The sequence below is a fragment of the Rhea pennata genome, chromosome Z (assembly GCF_028389875.1).
Source record: "Rhea pennata isolate bPtePen1 chromosome Z, bPtePen1.pri, whole genome shotgun sequence".
Classification (NCBI taxonomy): domain Eukaryota; kingdom Metazoa; phylum Chordata; class Aves; order Rheiformes; family Rheidae; genus Rhea; species Rhea pennata.
In genome coordinates, this window is record NC_084702.1 from 51,232,737 (window position 1) to 51,259,008 (window position 26,272).

Genomic DNA, 26,272 nt, shown 5'->3' on the forward strand with positions numbered 1-26,272 from the left:
AAGGTCAGTTTGCCAAAAAGAACAAAGTGCACATGAGTAATACATTACTCAACCACTTGTATACATACATCTATTTTTCTTACCAGGTTTCACTATTCAGAAAGGTACAGACATGGCACCATGATAAAAAGGGTCATTTAAAAGACTTCACAGAAGCTCTGTACTGTGAAGGATTGAATTTTCACTTGAATGCCTACATTTTCACATCTTTTTCTTAACAGAAATATTCTTTTTGAATGGCAGACTGCAATTGGCTGTTTTCTTATGTCACTGCCCAAGAATATATAAAATATTAGAGCACATTTGTCCCAGAGGAGGAACATAGCTAACTCTGGGGTGCCATCATCGCTGTGATGGAGGTTATACATCTCTCGCCAGGCTGGGCTGGCTAGCTCTGGCCCATGGCCATCTCAAGTTCTGTCCAGCTGGAATTTAGACACAGGCTGCTCTTACACAATGGACAAACTGAAACAATTTTTGAAATCATTAATTCCCAGGCATATTCACAGAACTGGCTCTCATAATCACTGTGCATTCTACAAACTCACAAAATGCTGACTGGACCTGTTTTTTCCTTCTCTCAGCAAGTGTCAGTGTTAAAGGGCAACATTTAAAAGAGATCTGCATGCAGATTATAGGAATAATTGTAGGCTTACATTTGTGCACACTTAGCAACATGATAAGGAGAAATAGCACCTTCATACTGGAATATGTAGGTACTCAGTATCTGAAAGTACAAGATGCTGCATAGACAAGAAAGCTATGTAGAAAATGTATAGAGAAATTTAGGAAAGCTTTTTTTTCAGGTATTGTAACTCACCCATAACATAAAACATAAGTTTTGGTGATGTTTGCAAAGGTGAGTTGAGTTTCATCTACAGGTGGCTTTGATTCTGATTTTATATGGATATTGGTCACTATTCCTGATGAAGCGTTTTTACAGTCAGTACTTTGTGCAATAATTTCCTAGCGAACCTCCACGCTAGATTCATGCACTGCAAAACAAAGAAAAAATATGTACAGTCTCCTGCAACTGAACGGGCACAACCCACACAGGTGCTTACCAGTAATGGGGACGTCACATTTTTGTTCCCCAGAGAATCCCCGTGTGCTAAGCTCTGCAGGAATGCTCAGAAAAGAAAAAATCATGGCATTTAATTTAAAGAAAACTTACATGTGTCAGTTGAAAAGTTAGGTTCAGTTTCACCATGAACCTCCAAGACCTGATGGAAAGGTCACTACAAGAAATGAGACTTTCCCTATTGATTCTGCAGTAGCTTGTGGATTGGGCCTAAATTTTGAATGACATTCAGTATCACCTTGAACTAATTTTACACCATAATATTTACTTTTCCCAGGTTATTCTAGATACTTATGTTGGGAAATTCTGCAATATCTTTGACTGCTGGAATAGTAAAAATCCAAATTGTGACTGGGTTCACTTCACGTGTAAAATTTTTCTTTCAGAATCATGCCTGTTTGATTCCCAATAAAAGTAATTTTTCCCCTAATCTTTTACTCATATTTTTAATGCTACATTTTAAAATACAGAAGTAAAAGGCAGGTGACGGATGAGCTCAAGAAGAGAAGTTAATCCTAAGAGAAAACAAAATATAAGCATGGTAGTTCTGGCAAAATAGGAAGTTTATATACCACTGCCTTTCTAAAATGTAAATCAGTGCATGAATTACATTAGTTTTTGTTCTGTTATTTGTCCATTTGTTCAGACACTGTTATACATTTTTCTTCTGACAACCTTCCTCGTCATCAAATTCTTTTTAGTGGTTTCTGTTTGTCACATGGCAAGATTTAGAGTAATTCCACAGGATGTCAGAAACTGAACATAACCTGCAGCTATCTCCTGCTCTAACATACGCCTTTTCTCCCTCCAACGAAGAAGCCACCTTCAAAAATAATTATGTAAATAAAATCCCTTACAAATGTCTCTTCTCGAGAAGGCAGTTTGGCTAAGCAGCAAAATACCCGCTGTTATGAGCTTAAATACATATTGTTGATTCACTGTGTGTTAGAAAAGAGGCCTCCCTGGATGATTTTACCTCAGTCTCTGAGGCCTGAGGAAACGCCGAAATATTCCTGGCCAGTATGTCTTCTAATAGATTACTGCTCTTTGTGTTTGTTTTAATGTGTTCGCTGCAGCACAATAATTTCGAGCAACAGCAAGCGGTTCCAAGGGGGTAGGAGGTACGAGGACTGCGCGAGCGCACACGAAGGGGCCGGCAACCCGAGGCGGAGGGCAGCCAGCGAGGCCGCGGCCCCCGGAAGCCGGCCGGCGGCGGAGCGCGCGAGCGCCGGCAGCTGCCTCCCGTTACCCCTTCCCCCGCGAGAGCCGCCGGTATCTGGAAAGCTCCTCGCACCTGGCACCCGCTAGGGACTTCCAGGCTCTGAAGCCGCAATCAGGACACTGTTGACCCTATCAGTTACAAATGTATCCAGCCTTTGCTGACAGATGTAGGCGTACAACTTTCACAGGCTCCTGTGAAATTATTAAACGCTGCAGGGAAGAAAAAAAAAAAAGCGCCCTTTTTTTGTTTGTCAGAAACCTGCTGCCAAGTAATTTCCCCAGTATCCCAAAACTCTACTAGTGTAAGAAAAACAAAATAGTAGTTCTCTATTCACCTTCTCCATGTCACTCATGTTTTCGTGGATCTCTATCATTCTCTCTGTCAGTTGTGTCTTTTCTAACCTCTTTTCAAAATATTCTTTCCTAGTTTTATCGTATCTTTTTTAGAATGGGGTGCTCAGAATTGGATTAGATCCTCAGGCTCAGGGAGCACCTGTGAATATATAGAGTGATATTAATAGGCTTTTTGTCTTTTTTTACTCCCATCTTTATAATTCTTAGCATCTTATAAGAACACCAATGTCAATGACAATTTAAATCAAATGAGCAGCTGACCCTAGGTGTAACATAGTCTAGTTCACATGCACTTCCTTCCTCCACATTTTTTAATGATCTGCTCTGCCCATGTATATGTAAGATAGCAGAAGTGGTTGAAACCAGAGAAAGGCAAAATTACACTGTGGAGAATGCTGATGTTTCTACACATTTTGTGTACTCAGCTTGTGAGGAATATTAAATTATTCGGTTATGACATTTACTTTTGTTGGGTTTCTACATTTTTGATTGCCTTTTAGCATCATGTGATATTATATCTATTTGTGAACTCTTCTTGTTGTGTTAGTGATTTTTCCCTTATAATTGTGTGGTTGTTTGGACTGCCTTTTACTTCACAGGAAGCAGAGCTTACCTAAATATGGTCATTACAGACTAAAGTGAACTTTCTGCTTTATCCTCTGCTATCTGGGTCTGCAGTTTGCAACTAGTTCTGCACTTGGCACCTGAAACTTTTGAAACGGCTTTTAAACCGTGCCTGATTTCAGTTGATATCTTTATGTACAGTATTTCACAAACGGGAAAATTCAGATTATTACTACAGATAGTTCTTTCACATCTGTGGGAAGCTGTATGCTGCTTTTCCCTCTATATTCTAGGCTGATCAGAGGCCAGCAGTACTGCTACTGTACTGTCCTGCTCAGCAAACCACAGCTGAGAAAATGGCACTTCAAAACAGTGTCTGTGCTAGAGAGCACCAAATTTAAACTGGTGTCAAAATGGAAAGCGTGGAAAAGAAAACAGTGATTTGTCCAAAGACACAGGTAAGACTAGGATTCAGCTCTTTGTACTTCCTAGCAATCAGCCTATCTGCTAGTCCCTTTAATCTTCCATGAATCCAACCACTTCAAACCTTTCTGCATCAACACAGCTACTCTGCTGTTCTACTTCTACTCTTCCTTCTCCAACCCATTCTAGTCTTTGACATAAATTAGAGCATTTCCTCCTCTATTTTCATGATTTTGTCATTTTTACCTACACTGTTGTCCTCCTGCAGGATGGTTACCAAGAAGGTCCTACAAAGGTAAGTGATGAATTTTGTTATTTAACATAGCCACAAATGATTTGCAAAAACTGACTGAATGGTGACATGACAAAGTTTGTCAATGATGAAAATTTTTTCAGGATAATCAAACCTAAGGCTGATTGCATAAAAACCTGTGGTAAAAAGGCAGTGGCAAAACAATGCAAAGTAATTAAAATGGAGGAAAAAAGAGTTGCAAGTGCATGTGTACAGTAATGAGCTATACATTAAGTATTACAGGAAGGAAACTTCAGAGTCACTGCAGAGTCAATACTATCAGATGGGTTTTCAATGTACATCAAAAATGCAAATAAAAGGTTAGGATTACTAGGAAAATAGTAATTGAAGAAAGCAGAAAACATCATCGTGGAATGGCTTAAATATCTGCTGTTCCTGCATCTTGAATATTCTGTGAAGTTCTGATTCTTCCATCTCAGAAAAGATATATTAGAACTAGCAAAGACAGAGAGGAAGGGCAAGAAGTATGATCAGATTTGAAACAGAATCTGTGTGAAAAGAGATTAAATAGACTAGACCTCTTGGTTCAAAAAGAGGCAACTGAGAATGTGATAGAGGCATATAAAATTATGAATGATACAGGAAAAGTGTACATGGGGCTGTTAATTGTGATTATTTGTAACACAAAAAAAAATAGATCAAGATAGTTTAATTGTGAGATTTGCTTCCATAGGAGGAAAGTGGGGCCAACATGCTGGGGCCAATAGTATAAATGGGTTTAAAAATGTATTGAACAAATTCATGGAGCATGAGTTCACTGGTGGCCATGAAACATAACAGTCTCAATGCAACCTCTAAATCAGGATGTTCCTAAGTCACTATGTGCAGAGACAGTATAGAGGCAGAAATCTGTCTATTATGCTCCTACCCAATGCCTCCACTAGTAATTTTAAGCATCGCTAGGAACATTTGCAATCATCTATGTGATTAACCTTTACAATGAGTTTGATGCACTCCAGCTATCACTGTCTCCATTGCAACCAAAACACAAATACTGAAGAGTAATATTCTCTATGATGCTGCTATGTTCTGTATTCACTATGTTTTCATATCCTGAAATGGTTCAGCTCAGCAGTTCTCAGCCTTCTTTTTAGGTGATAAGTTGCTATTACTGCCAGTCTCCTCTTGCTCCTTCTACATGCTCCACCTCCGCGTCCTTGCGGCAGTGCTAGGACTGATGCAGAGACAAGTTAATTAGCCCAGCGTGTTTACTAGCTTGAGCTCTGTGCTGCTTCACACCTTTAAGGTGATTTTGCAGGAGTAGTGGTGGTGCTGGTAGTGGTAAAGAATCACTCCCAAAAGCAGCTGTCTCTGTACGGTTTATGAATTCTGTTTGAAATCAGGGAATTCTCTCAGTGTATACATTTCAGATAGAAAACATTACTTTGAAAATGGGGCTTACTGGCCTTTTCTTTTATTACCATGGCTTTTTTACTTCCACACTGATTCAGTAATGGAATTTCGGTAAACCCTTACTGATCCTCTGCTCCCAGTGAACTGTTTCGGGACAGAGCTAGCTTCCGTTCCAGGAAGGAGGAGTTTCAAGACTGAACACCAGAAGCTGTCAAACAACTCAGCTTGGGATGTGAAGCTTAGTCGTCCCCTAGGAAAGCCAGCCCGGAAAAGGAGATGGTGACAAGACGGAAGCTGAGAGACCCCGTGTGCAGGACAGCAGGGCGGATGAGCAGGCACTCCCTAGGTGATACTAACCTCTGCGCTAAGCTCAGTGTTTCAAAGGATGCTGCTGTAAGGATGCCATATATACGTTTTTTCCTTTTGTTTTACATTTCTTGTGCTAACATAATTATATGAAAAATCATTACAAAACAGATGCGTTATGTACTTAATTACTATGAATCTCACAGGACAGATGAACAGAAAATCAAATTGACCATGAAAGTGGAGCACTGGAAAAGGTATATTAGTCTAAGAGGTCAATTTAGGACCAAGACTTGGGCAGCTACAATGTCAGGTTTGCCACATATCTAAGAAGCTACAAACACGCTGCCTATCCAATAACATCTATCCAGGCAAAAAAAAGAAGCCATTTCAATGCATAATTACATAAAGGAGAATTTTTGGTTGTTTAGGAGGACAAGCTTTGCTGGTTAATGAGTTAATGATAGACAGAATTTCGCTATTAGCAAAGCATTTTTTTATTATTTTTAGGTTTAACTGACAAATTATAAAATTTTCAGTGGGACCCTCTGTAGCTCCCTAAGATTTCAGGCTTTGTGACTATTAACAACACTAATTCTGGTGACAAAATTCAAAACTGGGGAAAAAAATTCATAGAAAATTTTGACTAGAAGGAAGTGGAAATGTTTGGACAATTGAGAAATTGTGCTGAAACTCTGAATGTATTTCTGCAACTTATTTTCTTCCTGTCATCTCTGGATACTGATACATTAGGTGCATGCCTAAGTATCCTCCTGAATAGTTTCCCTCTCAGGGGCAATAGACTCCAAATTGTTTTGCAGAGTCCTGTATAGATTCCTGTAATTACTTTCTTATATATTGATTTAATATTTTAAGTCATGTTAAAGGCATCTTCGTTTTTGGATACGTCTGTTTTAGGTGTTTTGTAATAAATATGAATACCTGAATACATGGACACTACTTTATCTATACACATAATATATATTATTAATAAATATTCTCTTACACTGCATAGCTGCAATGATTCTTTGCAACACTTGTGAGTTTTTGTTAAACAGAAGTTACATGTTGCTGCTTTCTTTCAAGCAGTGGTAATGTAATGGGGCAATTATATTTCGGAGCTACTGTATATTCAGGTCACATGATGGCAGTCTGATGTTGGCACAGCTGATTTGCTGTTTTAAATGGGGTCCGCCTCATTGCTTGTATACTTCTCGATACTGTCTCAATTTCTATGTTGCATTTCTATGTTAGTTTTATTTGTCCTTCACGTGAACAAAGGCTTGTGCCATTGCCATCCTTGGGCCTTTTTTACTGCATTATGTTGATACAACTCGGTGTTTAAAATATCACAGAGTAGCCTTTCACTGTGTAAAATGCCAGGACAAACACATTATTGTCACCTGGTGATTAAATATGCACTATAAAAGGACAGAGAGGAAACCTTTCAGGCTGCATTCTCCCGGTGATGTACAAGAGGACTTAAATGTACCTCTTGCCTAGTGCTAATGGAACATACCTCATAAATCCCCTAGACATCAGTGGGAAAATACTGCCTATTATTTTTATTCAGATCATATACCTATATACAGCCCTTATCTAGCAGCAAAATGGGCAGAGGTTGAAGAAAACAAACATCAGGAGTCAGGTGAAACTCATAACTCTAAAACCCTTGCATGTGATACAGTTTAATTCCTATCTTTGTTAGACTTACATTATAGCATTTTTATCTATCTCAGCATTTACAACTCATCATTGTGCCTGGGCAGATGGAACTGTGTGGATTTATCATCAGAACTGAATTCTGTACAACACAACCAAGAGGAAAAACAGTACTTTTACAAGACAGACAGATAGACAGACAGACTCCCAACTTGTTTGCAGATAATACGGAGACCCTAATTTTCCTCGGAAAAGGTAAGTATCAGTTAGAGGCATTCTGAAAGTATTCAGTCTGATCTTGGTCGCATTACTGTGTATCAAGTAAAACCTTATTGCAGCAAAGTGCACAGCACAAGGAGAAAACTGCAATAAGTTTAGAAACTCAGAGCCTCCGTTATTCCTAAAGAACATGTAAGGAGATGGCAGGAATGTGTGCTCATCTGAGCAGGGACCACACTCCCTCCAAAGTCTGCACTGCACCACAGAACATATTTTTAGCCTAAGAAAGAAATACCGTGACTGTCCATGATAGCCGTTTCCTTCACATAGTTACCTCTTTTATTGCCAGCTGGAAGACCAGAGGAAAACCAGGTATTGTTTGATTTGAGTAAATGATGTCATATGTTGAGCGTTAGAAGACAGCCGTTCTATTAAGCGCTCCCTGTGTTAAAGTTATGCACGTCACAGTGTAGCACAATTCCTGTGACACTTTTTGACATTTCCACTTAGTAATTCAGGATCTGGATAATTACACACCTAGAAAAACTGTTGATCTATGTGCAATTCTACTTGCACAAATCTCATTATTTATTTAGAATGTTATAGAGCTTTTTTCTTTTTCTTTGCAGAAGCATTGCAGCAATTTAGATTGTTGACTGCCCCAGTGCTTGTAGAAGAATCATCATTTTTAGTGGGACGATACTGTGTTCAAATCTCTGGATATATATGAGATCATGCCAAAAAAACCTTGATCTGAATGTTACTAACTTTCCTCAGTAGGTTCCAACCTTATGTTGGCATGCATGCTTCATATGAGGATGAAGCTAAAATGATGGAAAATGTGCAGACTGACAGAGTGTTTAGTTTTCTGTAACAGCTGTTAAACATGGGAAATGTGGGAATATATTTTTTTTAAAGTTTCAGTGGGGTCTTTATCTTTTTCTTCTTACACTCCTGTGAGTTCACCCCTGCCATAATCCATCTGTCTTATGAGCCAAATTCATCTTTTATTGTGGAGCTGAATGGGAAAATATTTGGCCCGCTCTGTTTTCAAACCTTATTTGATTTCAAGTAAAATGGAGTCATTTCTCAAGCACCTCTTAATGGGGAAACCCAGGAAATAAAGTAATTTAAACTGAACAGTAGTAGAACCATGGGACAAAAGTAAAACCTGAGATCCCCCCGCGACAGCTTCAAAGACAGTGCACTTGAGAGGGTCTTAGAGAGAAAAGATTGTTTCGATTGAGTTGGAGACCACTGAGTAAAACAGATAAAATGACTGAGAAGAGGGGAAAAGAAAAAAAAAAGAAGGAAGGAAGTTCTCAGAACATTCAGGCTATCAGGTACACGATCTTATTTATCAGATTTATATCATATAAAAACATAGCAAAACTCCCCTCTCTTATCTTCCTCCAACATTTCTGTGCTATAAATTATTCCCTTCAAGTGAAAGGTATCCACAACCTAATTGGAGAACTTCAACACTCCTCTAGTGCTGGGGTCATAAGTGAATAATAAAAAGAGGAATGTTTGGGATTTCACCTAAATGTTGATTTTTTTTTAATGAATAATAATAATAACAACAAATAAGGAAATGGGAGGAGATTTCGGTTTCCTTGGAGATAAAGGGAATGAGGCCTACCTGAAGACTAATTGAAATTTAATTTACATCACTGATTTATTTCACTGCTCACTGCTGGGTGGTAAAAGCTAGATACAGAATGACTTACAGTATTTCTCCTGCACTCATGTAAGTTAGTAGGCCAGCTTACCGTCACCCTGGGCTAACAGGGAGAGTAATTCCACCATTCCCACTGGTACAACATTAAGGGAAATGAATCTCATTCCGTTGTTTTTTTGTAGTTTATCAGATGATTTTTTTACAGAGCAGTCTGTATGGCAAGTAAACAAATATGTTATTTTTACCGTCTGCAGCCTGCGAATGGATTCTGAACATGAAAAAAAGACAGAGTAAATGTCTTTCCTGGATGTGTGAAAAATTCGACAACAGCCCTGGAAAATAAAGGGAACTGCATTACTGGGCGTTTAGCAAGAACTGATTTACATACTGGAGTAGATCTTTCATGAATTACACAGAAATGCAAAGGAGAAGGGAAAAAAAAAAAAAAAAAGCCTGCAATTGCTCTCTGCCACCGTGCATGTTGATGAATCCCTGGCACATGTTAATTAATGCCCTATTGTGCTTGGCAGCTTACCAAGGACTGTGACTGTAGACAGAGGGATCCTTTAGACTAAAAGTGGCTTACAACATATATTGAAAAGAAAAAGATTTGTATTTATACAAGCTGTGAATATTCGTTAGGAAAAAGCCTTTTTGCTGTTAGTGCAATTAGCTGAGATGAACTGCCATCTATCACAATATTTTATCGTTACTATAATAAAATCTTAAGCCCTATAGAGCGAGTAAAAAACATTTCTAGTATTAATGTGACAGTTGGTCAATAAAAATATTCTAAAAAATTCCAGTGATCCTTTTCTGATTCCATACTAGGAAAAAGAGAATGATAATCATCATCAGGGTAAAGGAAATTCTCTAAAACACTCAGTGAATATTTTTTCACATTTACAAATAAATTCATTCGACTATAGTTTTATCTTTTATTTAAGATATCTGTAAGCAATTTTCTAGCTATTCTAAGAAATATCTAGGAAGTAAGTTTATTTGGCAATATATTGACAAAAAAGCACTCTTTATTTCAATACTGAAGAATAATTGCAGAAAATTAATTAGAATTAGTATTTACAACAGAAATCCAGTTCAGAGATGTTCGTTCAGGTTAGAACAGAAGCTGCCTGTGTGACCCCTGCATTCAAGTGAAACAGAACAACTTCTGAATATCAGAACTGCAAAACAAACAGCTCACAAATGAGCTACAAGCTAAGGATAATTCACAGAAATTATTGGTTGAATAATTTCAAACAGCAAATACATCTGTGAAAATTATGATCCAGTTTCTGGCAGCTTGAAAAGAAGAAAAAAAAAACTGAATAGAGAATAAAAAAAATTCACGAAAAATGTACCTGCTGCAAAGTATTCATCCTCTCTGCTAATATGATATATAATAACAGTTATACACCACAAAGATCACAGTACTGCACAAACACTTGTGAACAGAGTAGAACATGTGATTATCACAGTGAAACCCCATCTTGTCCTGCCTGGATTTGAATTTTGCAGTTTGCTCTAAGAGAGGGCATACCCGGGAAGGGAGCGCAGCCTGAGCTGCTCAGGTGTTTGGCATTGCGCAGCTGCCAGAATTTCTCCTCTGCGAAAAGGGTGATCTGCTAAAGCCCCCCCCCCCCCTTTTTTTTTTTTTTTTTTTTTTTGCTGGAGGGGCCTATTATTGCAAAGCACTGCAAAGCCCGCAGGGATGGAGTCAGGGCTCCCCCTAGACTCCACCGCCTGCCCCGGGCTGAGAGCAGCCTCTGCGGCTGGCGGCAGTGCGCGAAGCCGGGCAGGCGTCCCGCCCGCACGCAGCCGCTCAGGCAGCCGGAGCGGCGACGGGCCAGCAGAACAAAAACGACTTCGATGGTCAGAGCAAAGTTATTTAGCTGCTCTGGTTGAAAGCCCTTGAGGAAGCTTTCCCTGCTGGGGTTAGAACTCCCAGCTTTTAATTACATGTAGCTTAGTGGTAATTTATAAAGCCTGGTAAAGCTTTATGTCACAAATAGCTTAACAGACTTTATGAAACTGGTGGTATTTTTATATAAAAGAGAAAATGGCATTGCATTATTTCTTGTATGAAAATAAGATTCATGATTTAAGATATAATGAGACTTTCAGAAAGAAAAAAATTACAAAAATCTTTCCAAAATCAGTGTTAGCAGATGGTACTGTCCCTAATGAGAAGGTGCCGAACCTTTTCCCAGCATCATTTACTTCAACAAAAGAAGAGCAAATCTTAAATTTCAGTCAAGCTACCCCTTCTACAACAGATGAAACAAAAAGCTCCATCTCCTCATAGTCCATATCACTAGTTTATATTTTTAAGAACTTGAATTCAGAGAAGATGGAGATCTAAAACAATACTGAAAGTATCATTTCAAAAATGTTTCTACCTACCTCCTTCTCAGAAGTTACGAACATTCAATTTTATAATCCACAATTACCTATACATGATATTCTAAAACAATTTTAAAATGTTCATTACTCAAAGATTACACACTGAATTATATCCTTGTGCAATTTCTTTTTTCCATATTTACTTTTTTACATATTTATTCCTGCTGTCTCTCTATTATAGAACTTACTTTTTCCCTTTATCTGGTTATCACAAATTCAGTGATTAGGTAATATACTTCTCTGTGACCTATTTTTCACCTTGCATTACTTGCTTAACAGATTTATGCCTCTTTTTCTACCTGTGAAGTGGGAATAGTATTACCTGCCTAATTCTGGGGCCTAAGCAAACAATGTTTTTTTTTTTTTATTATGTTATTTGCAAAAGTTGCGGTTCCTCCAAACACCTGCACCCTACTCGCCTGCACGCTGCAACGAGTGGTAGTCCTGCCGGCAGGAAGGCGTAATAAGCAAAATGTTTAGAGCCAATTAAGAGACAGGGGAGTTCATGCACGATTTTCCAGATACTTAAGATGTCAGTGGCTCTTCAAAATCCGGACCATCCGTCATGAAACAGTGGATAAGATTCATCCAGATCATGGGTTTTTATCTCTACAAACTACTGACAATGCACTGAAAGTTTACTAATTAGCTTGCCTTTAATTTTGTTAGCAACGTGTCCGTTGACCAGATAGATCTTTTTAATGCTATTTATGCTAAATATGAATATTGTGTCCTCTAAAATGTTGCATCATATGCTGAATATTTCAAAAACTCTCAGGTCAATTTATTTGCTACATAATTGCTAAACATAGTCTGTGTCACTTATTTTGCAGACTTCTTTGTAAAAAGGCTACATACATTTTTGTGTGGGGGCCAGTCTGTTTCTTTTAGCTGATTTGAGCTAGTTTTAAAAAGCTTTTCTTATTTTCTATATTAATGATCTGAATGTGGATACATGTATTTTCATTAAAAAATGCAGTACCACAATTTCTATGATTTTCTAGTGTTCTCAAAATGAAACTAAATGCAATGTTTTTCTGTACTCTAAGTGCTTCCCTCTTTGGTTCACAGGGCAAATATTCAAAAAGATGAGCAGTGTTACCTGCTCCAAATGCACAATTATCTTCTTGGCAGCGCAAGAGTCAAAAAGTGCAAAATATATTGCAAGATCAAAAGAGAAAGGAAATCAGAGCGAGAGGGACTGGATTTTCTCTCTATGCCCGTAAATACACAAGATTTTCAACACTTACAAACTTTGCTTCATGAGATAGATTTCCCTGAATTCCACCACAGAAAATCCACACGGCCTCCTTGTCTACCTTCCTCTCCCACATTCTCAGTAATAATTATATCATTTAGCTTCTGCTCCCCTGAGTTTGCTGATAGTCTAGACAGCTTTCTCCGGAAGAAACAAAACGAACTTGGAAAGAAATAATTTTTCAGCCACAAATAGAGACAAGGAGGAAATGCAAAGGCAGAGCAAGTCACCTTCCCATGGTCTCTTTATGTCAATGTACTTCTCACGCAACGTATAGCATTCTTCCTCGAGAATCTCAGACAACAGAGACAGACTTCAGTATGGACATATTTATACTTTTTGCTAAATATGACTTAGGAACATGGGCCTAAAAGAGTCTCCAACTGCAAAAGTCCTTCTTCCCTCTTCCCCCCCACCAAGAACAGATCGTATCCATATTAAGATTATTTTGCCCACATATTATTATGAGAAGACTATTACACAGGCTCTTAGCTCTGATAATTTCTGCTTATATCCATTTGTTCTCCTGTTTTATTTCCTATTTTTTACTATTTTAGTATTTACATATTTATAAAAGACTAATAATTTTCTGTCTTTTTTTTTAATATTTCCTTTAGAAAATGTCTAATAGGCAGATATAGACAAACCCTCACCTGCTCCACCTGCAGCCCAAGCTGCCCTGAGGCAAGTCAGCTGCCAGGTCTTGATCTATGTTTGCGCCAATATGCTTGAACTCGATGGCTTTTAATATTCTAATAATACTTCTCTGCACTTGTCCAGTTTCAGTGTCTCCTTCATGGATGTGCCTGATTCCAACAACTCTAGATGAGGTCTTAGTAGTGCCTTTTATAGCTGTTTTTACCCATCCCTGTAGTAATATCTTTCTTCATGCACCTTAGGTTCATATCTGCATCTTCATTCTTTGCTTCACATTGGCAGATCATAGCCATCCTCCTGCCAACTAAGGCAGACAGGTCATAATCTGTTTTTTTTTTTTTTTTCAGCTGACTGGTCCCCTCCCCCCCACATAACTTCTGTTCATTTGATTATTCCCTAATGAAGGGATGTTTTATTTACACTTTAAAAATTCCTCCCATTTTATCTCATGACGCAGTAGCTCTGCCTGTGTGATATTCTGATCCACCTTCAGACTTTGTGCTGCCAGTATCTGTCATTAGCATCTTCCTACTTCTTCTGCAAAGACCACTCATGATAATATTAAGTAAGACCAGCTCCAAGCCAAGGCTAATAAACTTCCTCCCAGCTTGGTGCATTCCAAATGGCTGTTTTCACATTTCATTTGAGTATTTTGATGTCCTCTTTGCTTAAATTGTTTTCCAGTGTGACACTGGCAGTCACTTTATTGAAGTTCAGAGACATTCCATGCTTCTACTGTAGACTCATGCCTAGAAAATCAGTTTTTAAAGAAGAATATCATTATTTGGGTACAGTCTAATTCTATACCCAGGATCTAAACCCCAGCCTCAACTTACTACCTGGGTATCAAGGCATGGAGGAAGCAGACTGTAACTGCTGCCAGTCTATTTCACTGAGCACAGAAACCCAAGTTTTGCTTTGTATCCCATCTATGACACTAGGCACGGGTGCTGGAATAACGAATACTTCTGCTACTGCATGGTAGTTCTGTGTCAGAATTAACAACAGTCTAATGCAGCCAGCACTAGGAAATAATGTTCTCTCTTGAATCAAAGCTCTAGGATATGAGTAGCCCTTGAATAAGTTATTTCTTCTGCCTAGTGGAAGAGTTATCATTTTCAGGCAAAAACATGCATGTATGTATTGTTTACAGTAAATGCATTGAGGCTAATGCTTCTCAGAAATGTCAGACTCACTCTACGTGCTCTGCACAGCTAGTCTGAACATTTGCAGCACATCCTGTAAGTTTGGGACAGATTTTTTGCATGCACATCATAGATCTGAGATTCATGGAAGGGTTGACTTTGCACATGCTGATCCAGTCATGTGAAGCATACTAAATCTAGCATCTAGATTTTCAGATATTCAAGGGCCAGAGCCTCAGCTGAGCTGCTAGGTATCCAGAAGCACTGAGCAAATATACAAAATCCTTTAATTCCATTAGGACCGACATTCCATGTGGCATTACAGGACACAGCCAGGAACGCGTACAAACTATCCGTCTGGTACACAAGGGAATAGAGGGTGAGTTGACTTCTTTTCCATGAACCACTGTGTGGGCTCCTGGACAGTGTGCTCAGGAGCACCAGTGAAAGGAGACAAGGCAGGAATGACATCTTTCCTTTAGCACTGGACAAAGAGAAGAGGCTCAGGACCCGATTCCACCTTTCTGTACAGTGTGGCTTAGTTGCCATGGAGATATTACAGCTAGTTGCTGTAATAAACTAACCAGAAATGAACTAACTGGAAATCATTTTCTCCACAAAGCAAGAGGGAATTAGGGAAATATTTTGGCTTAAAGAGTATGTCACCCTGGCTCCCAGAGCTACCTTAGGATGAGACAATATCACCTTCTGCTGAGTATTATATCAAAAGTGAAAATCAATCCCCATATGGCAAGAAAAATGTACTTTTTATTTGCTATTATGAGATCAAGAAAATTTGGCTCCTTTCTTTGCAGATGGAAGTATGTTAGAGGTCTGGTCAGGACAAGCTATCAATAGCTATACGCATTTATATGCTAACAGAGGTGGAATGAATGGATGAAAGAAGAAATTCGTTCAGATTTTTAAATTTTTTAGCAAAGTATTCTTCTTTCTAATTATTCAGTTAACTTAAAAGTACTAATTCACCAGAGAAATGGATCTGTCTAAGCTACCTTTTAAACAATTTCTTTCCCAATGCTTTAGGATAGATTCTGTCATTTCTGCTTAGCAGACACTTACGCTGAGATGGTGGGAGAAAGGACTAAGTTGCCCCCAACTGCTGTCATTTACAACCTCTTCTGAACAGCTATCAGTGCAGTGCTGTTTAAAACACTGCTCTAACGCTAACAGAATCCCGTTTTTATTAGCGCCTCCCCCACCAGTGCCGGGGAAGGAACTGAAATGGTCACCATCACAGGCGGAGAATTTTACAGAAATAGAGCGAGCCTCAAGTGTTTGCATCATTTTTAATAGGAAGAGAGCGCTGTTACCACAACTGCTAACAGCAGTGAAAACAACTGCAACATAAATTTTTGAAAGACATTAAGATAAAGGGTGAGAAGTTATGTAAAGGAAAGAAATTCAGATAATCATAGCTAAATAGAAGATATAAAGAAAAGGGAAAAGACAGGAAGTGAATAGCCCGAGTCGTATTCAGTTGCACAGAAGGGGATTTGAGATGGGACTCTCAGTAATTTTTTGTTAAGTATCATCAGGTAATGTTCACACAAGAGTAAGCCCAATGAAGACACTGTCCTCATGTCTAGTGAGAAATCAAATCCCTGGAGATACAGATAATACCCAGGGTTTTGCATTGGGCTGAGCCTCCTGCAGAGCCGAACGACAAAATTAATCTCTCTCAGTCCACCTCGAAGGCAGAGTCTCGAGACCTAGGTTGGACAATAGGGAAAGACAGTGTAGCCACATGCCTGGAGCCATCACCGTAGCATTTTAATTACCTTTTTAAAAATAGATGGCAACTTTTCTAAGCCTGGACGCAGGACTTGGAAACCAGATGCCCCTTTCAATACCGACAGACATGTAGTCCCTGCAGAGCTGGAATACCGAGTTCTGGCACGGTGGGAAAAGATAGTGAGAGACAGGAGCAAAGTGCAACATGATGGCTCAAGTGGGAGCATAGCAGGTGAGGACGGTGCGAGGGGCGGCAGTGAGGCAAATCTAATGGAAACAGTTTCCCTGCAGGGCTGGTGATGGACTTGCCTGAGTGCACTCCTGGCCTCAGGGACATCAGTGACCAGAGACAAATCATGAGAAGGGGGAGACAAAGAATAGGGGGAAAGTGAGCTGTCAAAGGACAAGTGCACATCAGATATTTACACCAAAGGATGGAGAAGCTGACATGAAATTCTGCTGCCTGGGTACTGGAGAAGTGCGCACACCCGGTTGGCTGATTGTATATTCTCCCTAGACTGATGCTATGGCTCTTTCCCTAACAAAAATTTTCCTTGTTTTACATGTGGATGTGTGAGAGAAGTACTGCCTAGCAAGAGCACTGCACTGAAAATGAACCCACTGACATCTGAACACAGCCCAGTCACAACCACAAACACCTAATGGGAGGGTTATGTGAGTAAAATTCAAAAAAAAGGTTGTTGAAGCCAAGTGAGGACACAGAAGATCAAGTTTAAAAGCCCAAGTTAAAAAAGAAATTCACAGGTCCAAACAGATATTGTCTTAGAACAGCTTGTTTCTTTTCATGAAATTTTTCTACTATCCTAAATCTCTCAAGATTTAATTTGCAATCTGACCTTAATTTCTCTAGGGAAAAATTTCACCATGATAGGCCAGCAGAAAAATGAAGAGAAAGCTTCATATTTTCCACACTCTTTTCAGCCTGCAGCAGTTTTACACTTAGGGCTTGATTTGATTGCCAAAATGTAGGTTTCTAATGCCATCTAAGAAGCCCTGAGGAATTCTGCCTGCCTGACATTTGAGAAGGGCACAGGTTTCCACTAGGTCCTGTGTCATATTTGCCAGCTTTGTGTGAGATGTCAGGTACCGAGGGTGTATTCTCTACCATAAATACAAATCCCATAACTGAATCCTTCACTATTTTTCCCCAAGAAAGCTCTGAATTTCACTAAGTGGAGATTTTCCAAAAACTTTGTCCCAGCTGCTCTAGATCCAAAAACTGAGCTTGTTTCTATGCTTTGTTAAATATAGTTCCAAGTAAGTCTTCACACATCTTCAGGCAGGATTATATTTTATTTATAGGTCACTGTCATAATTTCTATATGTTTTCCTTGGCAACACCCAGGGAGCCTCAGCTTATGAATACCTCTGTCATTTATTAAACTCCTGATGCTTTTGGGAGTAAGTCTGTAATAATTTAATATACAGGCTTCTTGCTTTAGTCTAAGTTGATGTACAGGTTTACTCCTTAAATAGGCTTACTGTTTAAAATGTATACTGGTAGGGGCATTAGAGTGTGGGTCACTACTGTCAGCTCCTCCTCCAGCTCTTCCTCACACACACAGTATTTACATCTCCACAATTTGCCAGTACTTACTCACCATGAAAGACTTTTGGTGAAATATAGGTTCTAAAAAGTCATCATGCATTACCCTGTTAGACAGAGCAAGGCCTGTATTCCTCTAAAATGTGGATTCAAATTCTGTTAGTGCTCTTTCTGATTCAGTAGCTACAATACTTTATGCATATAAGTACCTGCTTAAGCTGGTACTTATGTTTTGACTGCTTTTTTTTTTTTGCTGGTAATGCATCCTGTGGTTTTCTCAGACCTGGAATATTTTGTGGGATATATTGATCTAAAAAAAATGATATCAAGTTGTTCAAGTCCTGAGGAAACTTGAAAGCTTTGTTGAATGTCTTTTTCTTTCAGTCTCTGATGTGAAACTCGTTCCAATCAGAGAAAAGACTCAAGTGCCTAGGGTCACACAGGCAGGTTTTAGGTGCCCTAACATCACACATTTTGTTATTCTGGTGAGTGCCTGTTCTACTGAGTGGAAAGTGAGTGGAAAAAAAATTTCTTATGCCCTCTGTATCCTAATACTCTACTGGTAAAGTTGGGCCCCTATGAGTAGGTACATTCAATAGACATATTTTTCTTTTACTTACTGTTCTCTAGTCTGTTGTGGTTCCTATTCTGTTCCAGACTATTTTCTGATAAAAACTCAAAACTGAGATTCATAAAAACTGATTCTTCCTTCCTATCCAGGAACAGTGATTTTCTGCATTTGGACAAACTCATCAGCAGTGGCTTGGAGTTTGCAGAGAACTGCGGCTACAGTCTTTTGTAAACGTGGGATTTTGCAATCCTGCAAACACGGACTATTTATGAATTTATGGCTTGCAATTTTTGCATGAAATGAACCACAGGAAAGTTTGCAGAATGCTGTGAGGACTGGAATTGCAAGGTTTCACACAGCTGTAGCAGGAGATAACGTGGGAAATTAAGTGCATTAAGACTTGTTCTGTGTAATAACTCCAAAGGATTCTAATTCTTGCCAGTGGTAGGTTACACACAAAATTAACACAGTAGGACTGGGGAAGGTGTTGTGATGTGTATCAAAGATGCCTGAAGAGCGAAGGAAAGGATGGAGTCAATAACCTACTTAAAACAGTAATCAAGTTGTCTTCTCTTGATGTTCTAAGGGCACTCTCCTTCATCAGCAGCTTGACACGTATATATTCTTGATGAGGAAAGCCATTTTTTATATCACCTTGGAATTTCTGCAGCTTTAGTTTGGTTACTGTCATCATCCTCTATTTTAACATAAATAAAGACATTTAACCATCACAAAGCAAATTTGACCACTCCCAAGAGACAGAAACTTTGGCAAGATTTGTGGATCGAATACAAATACTAGTAACCTATCAGTCTTCCTAATACAACAAGAATGCTTATAATGTCCAGGACACAGCCCTGCTTGCATCAAAAGCCTGTCAGCTAAACAAATAAAGTGAAGTCGTGGGAGGGAGAGTTGAAGAAATTAACTGCTGTGGGCTATAGTTAACGAGCAGTTTGACAAGGAGAAAACCATGGTCATGAAAGTGTACAAATAGAATGGAAACAGAATTAACACCACAAAAAAAGAGTTTGTTCACATACATTAGAGACTTATTTCATCCAGAAGTTTATTGACTTTTTGTGGGATCTACCCCCAGCCAGCTACTGAAGATTTTCCAAACAGGATCAGTGAGATCAATCAAAACATTGAAACTTTGAAGTGTGGCTAGGCTGCTGGGTAAAAGTATGCAAAATATGTCTAAGACTTCATTAAAAAGTGTCTGCATGACATCTTCCATAAGATATGCAACTGTCTGGCAGCACTGCCTCATTAAGAAAAAAAAGCCCTCCATGGTCACTCCCTAAAGAATAGCTGTTGTGCCACATTATGGCCGGCCACAGGGGCATATTGCTCATGCCTGTTGTTAAGCTTCTAAGTAACAAAGCCTTATTCACATGAACCAAGGGATCCAAAGCTTTCTTTTAGCGCTTCACCAGAAACAATCAAAGTATTCACACAGGAAGGTGACTGCCACGGCCAATTCTCTGCTTGCTGTCAATGTCAGAACAAATGACCAGGCGAAGGTTTCCCTCTCATCTCGTGGCTAAGGGAGAGCCACGGACGTCTTTGCTCGTTCAGACTCTGTCATCCACCCATTGCAAGTATCGTGGCATTTAATTATACAGGCTAATCATTAGAAAAACATGGAACAGGACCAGGGATCCGTCCCTTGGTGACGAAAGGCGGCTACATGGCTCAGGGGATTCTTATTTTCTGCCTCCTGTGACAGTTTCTTCCAGAAAGAAAAGATCAGAAATTAGACTATTCCAAAGGTATTGAAATCAAATACTTTTTGGAAGAAATATCTTCATGCTAATCTCTATCAGTAACTTTCAGGTTAAATCTCTCCTACCTTTTAATTTAAAGCATCAGTGGAGTTGTCTTGCAATTTCTAATCACGGAGTACTCACAGCCTGCACTTATCTTACATCCAGGGCATATAAAATAGAGTTGTTGGAGGTGTTTGTGACCAGCAAAAGCCGTCACGTCAAGAAAATACAAATGATACATAACTTTGTGGTGTCTCAGGGTGCACAAGGCTAGAAGGTAAAAAACAGACAGTCAAACACTTCTCTGCGTTCATGAGCAGTGGCTAAGCTCTTGCAGAAGGCTGGAGTTTGCCTCTTGCGATTTCTTTTAAATAACACCTAACTGTCCACAGATCAGTTGTCAAAGCTGGCTAACAATTTAGGCGACACATCGTACTGACCCTCTTCCAGCTAATTGCTATGAGTCCCTTTTTTCTTTTTGTCTTCTGGACAAGAAAAACCAGTTCCACTATCTGTTTCATAGTCACCTTAACTCCTGACTCCTGAAATACACTTATACAGATGTATCAGGGAGGTAATATCTGACCAGTACTTCAAGCTGAAGGTAGCATATGCACTACACACAGTATGATCTGCCAGATCTCTTTTATCTAAAGGGGGGGTTTCAGTTATGATTGCATATTATTAAATACAATTGAAAAATAACATGGCATCCAGTATACATGGTATATTCCCGGAGAAGTTATCTGTCCCTTGAATTTCTTGACCTGATTTTTTTTTTATTATTTATTTCCTGTCATTTTACGTGTCCCTCTTCCCTGTTACTGCTACCTGCAACCTTCTTCTCCCAAAACCATAAGCCTAATTTCTTGCCATAAGCAATCAATATGCAAAGTTGATTTGGGGTTAACAAAATGTGATTGGTCTTGTAAGTCGTACGCTTTTCTTTCTGTGCCTTGGCTGGATGAACATACATTCTTAGAAGGAAAGTTTGAAGAAGTTTTAATTTTACTGGGGAAGAGATGAGAAAAGAATGAGATGACCAGAAATAAGTTTCAGAAAAAACTTGTTTTTTCAGGACCAAAACATCACAGCTCGAAACATCATTCTTCAAGAAAATAGGCCACTGTAAGACAAACTGACTGAGTGCATACAAAGCAAAATTTTCATTTCAATTCGTTCTTACCATCTGAGCCTGCACTAGTAGAAGTTTTAGTAAGATTGCTATCTGGATTGTTTAATTTCCTCTGTGCCAAGGCTTTGAAGAAGAGGTTGCGACTCCCTATGATCTTGATCTATCAAGTAATCTGATTTCTCTTAAGACACAATCACAGTTCTAATCCATTTGTTCTATCTCACAGAATATGTACAAGAGTTAACACAAAGATGATGCAAGTCCATCATTTTGAAAAGTCATTTCATAAATGTTGATAGGATTTCTTAAAATATTACATGAGAAAAAAAAAGAGTGAAGCAAGTAGCTACTGCTAGAATGGAGTTTAGCAGTATGAAGATGAAAGATTTTGTACAATGGCTTTTGAGGAGTGTAAGGGAGCAACCCTTGGGCATTTCAGAGACAAAAGGAAGACTTTTGTTCCCAGTTTCATGGATTAAGCTGACTAAAAATTCACTGTTAACTCTCTGCTCTGGAGTTCTCTTCTATTGCTGGTACATATTAATGTCAGTTTTTATAGTAAAACGTAACACATTATTTTACTTTTCCAATGTATATAAATACACGCATATATATACATACACATACCTATCTACCTACCTACTTACATATATATATACACACATATATATGTACACACACACACACATATGTACATAGATCTAATTCCATAGTTCATTAGCTGTTTTCAGTTGCTGTGTAGAATTGGAAAGTACAAGTTCATTGTTAAAAGAAAGATACTTTTCTTGCATGTGCCAAAAAAACTTGTTTTTGTTTTCAGTGATATTATCACTCACATTTTATATCAGATTATTTAAAGAACACTTCAAAAGAAGTAAGTCATGTTTGATATTTTTATTTATTATGCTGCAGTTTCTCTACCATACTTTACAGTATTATATGACATCAAGTTCACAGGAGATATATTCAGAGAAAGAGCATATCAAAGAAAGTAAGAGAAAAAATAATTTGACTTGAAGAAGTTGAGGTGCAGCTTCTTGCCAAGTCTAATTTACTAGTTTATCTAATGGTTAAAAAGTCATCCTACTATGCTGTAAATTATAACACACTGTACTGCTCTATCTGTAGGAGAAATTAATGATAGGTATAGGCACATTAGAAGTTGCCAAAGCACAGTTATGTGACCATGTTAAAAAACTGATGAACAGTGGCTTAGTAGATGTCACATATAGTTCAGATTTAGTTTGAATGGTGATGAACATCACTGGGTTGAGTAGACTGTATCCATACTAAGTTCCTATTAACACAGTTTGACTCATCATGGATGACAATGCAGGAACAGGAGTATACTTCTATCTGTGACATTTTGATAGCCCCAAAATACAAATTTGCAGTTAAACTTGGAATGAAATGTACATTTTTAGATCCAGACATTTGTTTCCTGAAATGATCATATAAGCTGGCTTTCCTTTCTTTGCCAATTGTGGCCTGAAAGTTAGAAACACAAACTAAGCAGTGTTTGGTGGGAAAGTAAGAAGTACTATTCATGACTTTTGCCTTAGCATAGTCTCATTGGAAAGAACGGAATTGCAGCATAACAGTTACTGATATGCTGCATTCTCCTCTTGTTAGGGCTCCATGTTCATTTTATGGCCAAGTTATTAGTGGCAACATGGTTCAAAGACTATCATAAAAATTCTAAAGCATCTACGAACATACAGCTGGTTAGATCATTCAATTAGCAGAATATTCAGCTATCTTTTATTTCTCTTTAGGAAGGAGATATCAGGTAGACCATGGAAAATCTCATGAATACATCAATTTTCACCACTGAAGTAGGAAAATGGATATATTTATTTTTAATTTAGGTGCGAAGAAACTACAGTACAGAATAAAAATAAGGCCAGTTTCAAACAAGTGAGAACTTCTCTCTACATCTTTTTCAGATGAGAGAGATGAAGTATTCTCAGTGGATGTGAGACTAGAAGTACTTGGATTTGGCTTCATGGGTCTCTTGAACTCCTATATGAAAAGAAATGCTGTTGTGAGCAATTATTAATATATAATTAAATGTCAGACTACATCCATCTTACCATGTTTATCATTTTCCCTTCATTTTGAGCTTTAATTTGAATTGTTCAAAAAAAAGGAGTAAAGATAGAAATATCTTTATAAAGCTCTTTCTTTTCATGTGGGACTGGCAATGCTAGTCAGAAAGTGAAATCTCAAACATCTTTTTTCCTGAAGTTTTATTTACAAGATAAGCTGGGCATATATTTTACCCATAAGAGAGAAGAAGACTGAAAGATGGAGAGAGCATGAAAGAAATCAGGACATTTAAATCAACCAGAATAAACAACATCTTGAAATAACTGTTGATTTGCAGCAAACAGAATTATCCTGCTAGTGAAATGAGCATGTTGAAAGCAGTAAATGTACTTAGTTATATTTGGGTAAAACACCAATACGGCTGGGACTAGGAGGGGAATGTTGTGTTAAATCAGTATCTAAGGAAGAACTAAATAGGGCTCATACTGGTGGCTGGATTGAGAATGAATATTGAGGCCATACCGCACAGGACTGCGTGCAGGTTCCAGAGTGCAGTGCAGGCAAGCAGATGCTTGCCCATGGCAAACAGATGTTTGCAAAGTTTCCCCACTGATCACTAAAGAATTATACTCACAGCTTGAAATGCTGCAGATGCTTGTGCTGTACAGCAGTAACATTCATCTCCTATGTTCCTATAAAAGGAAGATTTAATGACTGAAGACCAAAGAGGGAATTTGTTTCAGAGGTATAACCAGCTTCTCTGCTTCAGTAAATGCTAAGAGCATCCTGTGCTCCACGAGCTGATGGAGGAAGAACAGCGGGTAGAGAGGAGTGGGAAAGGGGAGAAATAACTTCCCTTCAGAGGCTGCCTGTTGTCGAGTTTCTGCCATGAGGCCATAAATAGCCACTGTGATCTCTCCTCCAGCTTAACTGCGTGGCTTGTGAAAGAAGATCCACCCAGCAGTGTATTTACAATTCATACTCTCATTTGGTTTTTGCTTTTATAATTAGATATCAAAACACACAGTTTCATAAGCAGTGGAAGTAATTATATGTAGTTTCCAAAGGCTCTTTCCCATACATTCTCTTGGGATTTTAATATGGTCTTTTCCTCTGTCCAACAGTTTGCTTTCAAGAACCTTCTCGGAACTTAGTATCTTTGATGCTTCAGCCCAGCCATCAAGTTTAGCTGAAACTGGCCAAGAAGTTCAAAAGTTATATGGAGGGAAAAAAGAGGGGGAAGAACTGAAAAGCAGACAGCTAAACAGAAATACACATATTTTCCTTGAGTAGAATCATGTAAGCATTGGTTCTTTATGCAAACATTAAAATTATTATGTTTTGAAAGCAATTAACTAAACCCATTGCTGGTCCATCACCACTAGTATATGGATCACATTCTTTGTAGGAAGTTGAATGGCTGAACAAGCTTAGGAGTGAAAAAGCTTGGCATAGTTCCTTCAGACTGAGGTTCAAGTATATTAGTGCAGTGCTGGACAGCCTCTTCTGGTCCAAACTAAGTAGAGGGCTTCACCAATATTGCTTGGGAGTAAGGTCCTGATTTCCTCCTCCTTTCTGCTTTTTCTTCTTCAGTCTTCCTATCTCATATACTTGCTGGATTTGCTACAATGCAATAGTTACTGTCCCTAGAGCTTTAATGCAGGTAGCACAGCTAGCAGTAGCTGTGAGGACAAGCATCTCAGATTTCGAAGCAGGCTAGTCAGTGTGAGTATGAACATCGAGGTCCCTATAAAACGAGCAGATACAATGCAGAAACAGTGCTGCTCCTTTCTTGCTGTTATGCTAGCTAGTGCAGGTACACATTTTCCAGCTGCAGCCATGGCATTGCATCAAACATGCACCAACTGCCCTCCTCATTCTAGGTGAGACTAGGATTTTACTTTTATGCTACATCATACTGCTATCCAGTCCATTGGTTCTCACACTGGGCATCATCTAGTCTTCCTAAAATCAACAGCCCCTTTGAGCAAACTAAGGAAAAAGGTAATTCACATAACCTTTCAGATACACATTACCACTTTTAGACGGTTTTTCATCCACAGATTCCAAGACACTTTGCACTTTATACAATCTAACTGGAAAGAAATAGAATTAAACAGAAATTAGACAGAGACATTATCTCTCATCTCCTTGTCCATAAATCTATCCACTTGACCACAAAAAAGAACTGATAATTCTCCTTCCAACTCTGCTATGGGGGGATTATATGTGAGGGACTGAAGCTTGAACATCAGTTCCTTACAGAAAAGGTGTATTTAGAAGAGTGAACTTTGATTATGTCATTTTTTTAATAAACAGGCCTCCTATATTTTAACATGATTTTATACTAAAAAGCCCAAACAACCATCAAAGATCAAAAATCGCATGTCACTTCTAAACGTCATTTGCTTCAGAAACAGCACTATTCTGGCAGTTATAGTGATACCTGGAAGATCATGAATGGATGAGCATTCATTTAGCATATGTTTGGCTGAGGTTTGCTCTACTTTAATGGAGAGTAGAATCTGGCCTCATTCATTTGAGGGAAAGCTAAAATTTAATTTTAAATTAAAATTTTTAAAATTTAATTTCTGAGCGAGACTCTAGGAGAGTATGGGCTTGGTTCTTGCTTCAGTACCTGAGATGCTCAACACTCAAGTGACAAATCAGGAAAGCACTGAAGCTGAAACCTCCACATTGTCCTGCTGACATCAGTAGGGCTTCTCACATGGTAAAGTGAAGTATATGCTTAAAAGTTGCTGGACTAGGATCAAAGCAAAGGTTGA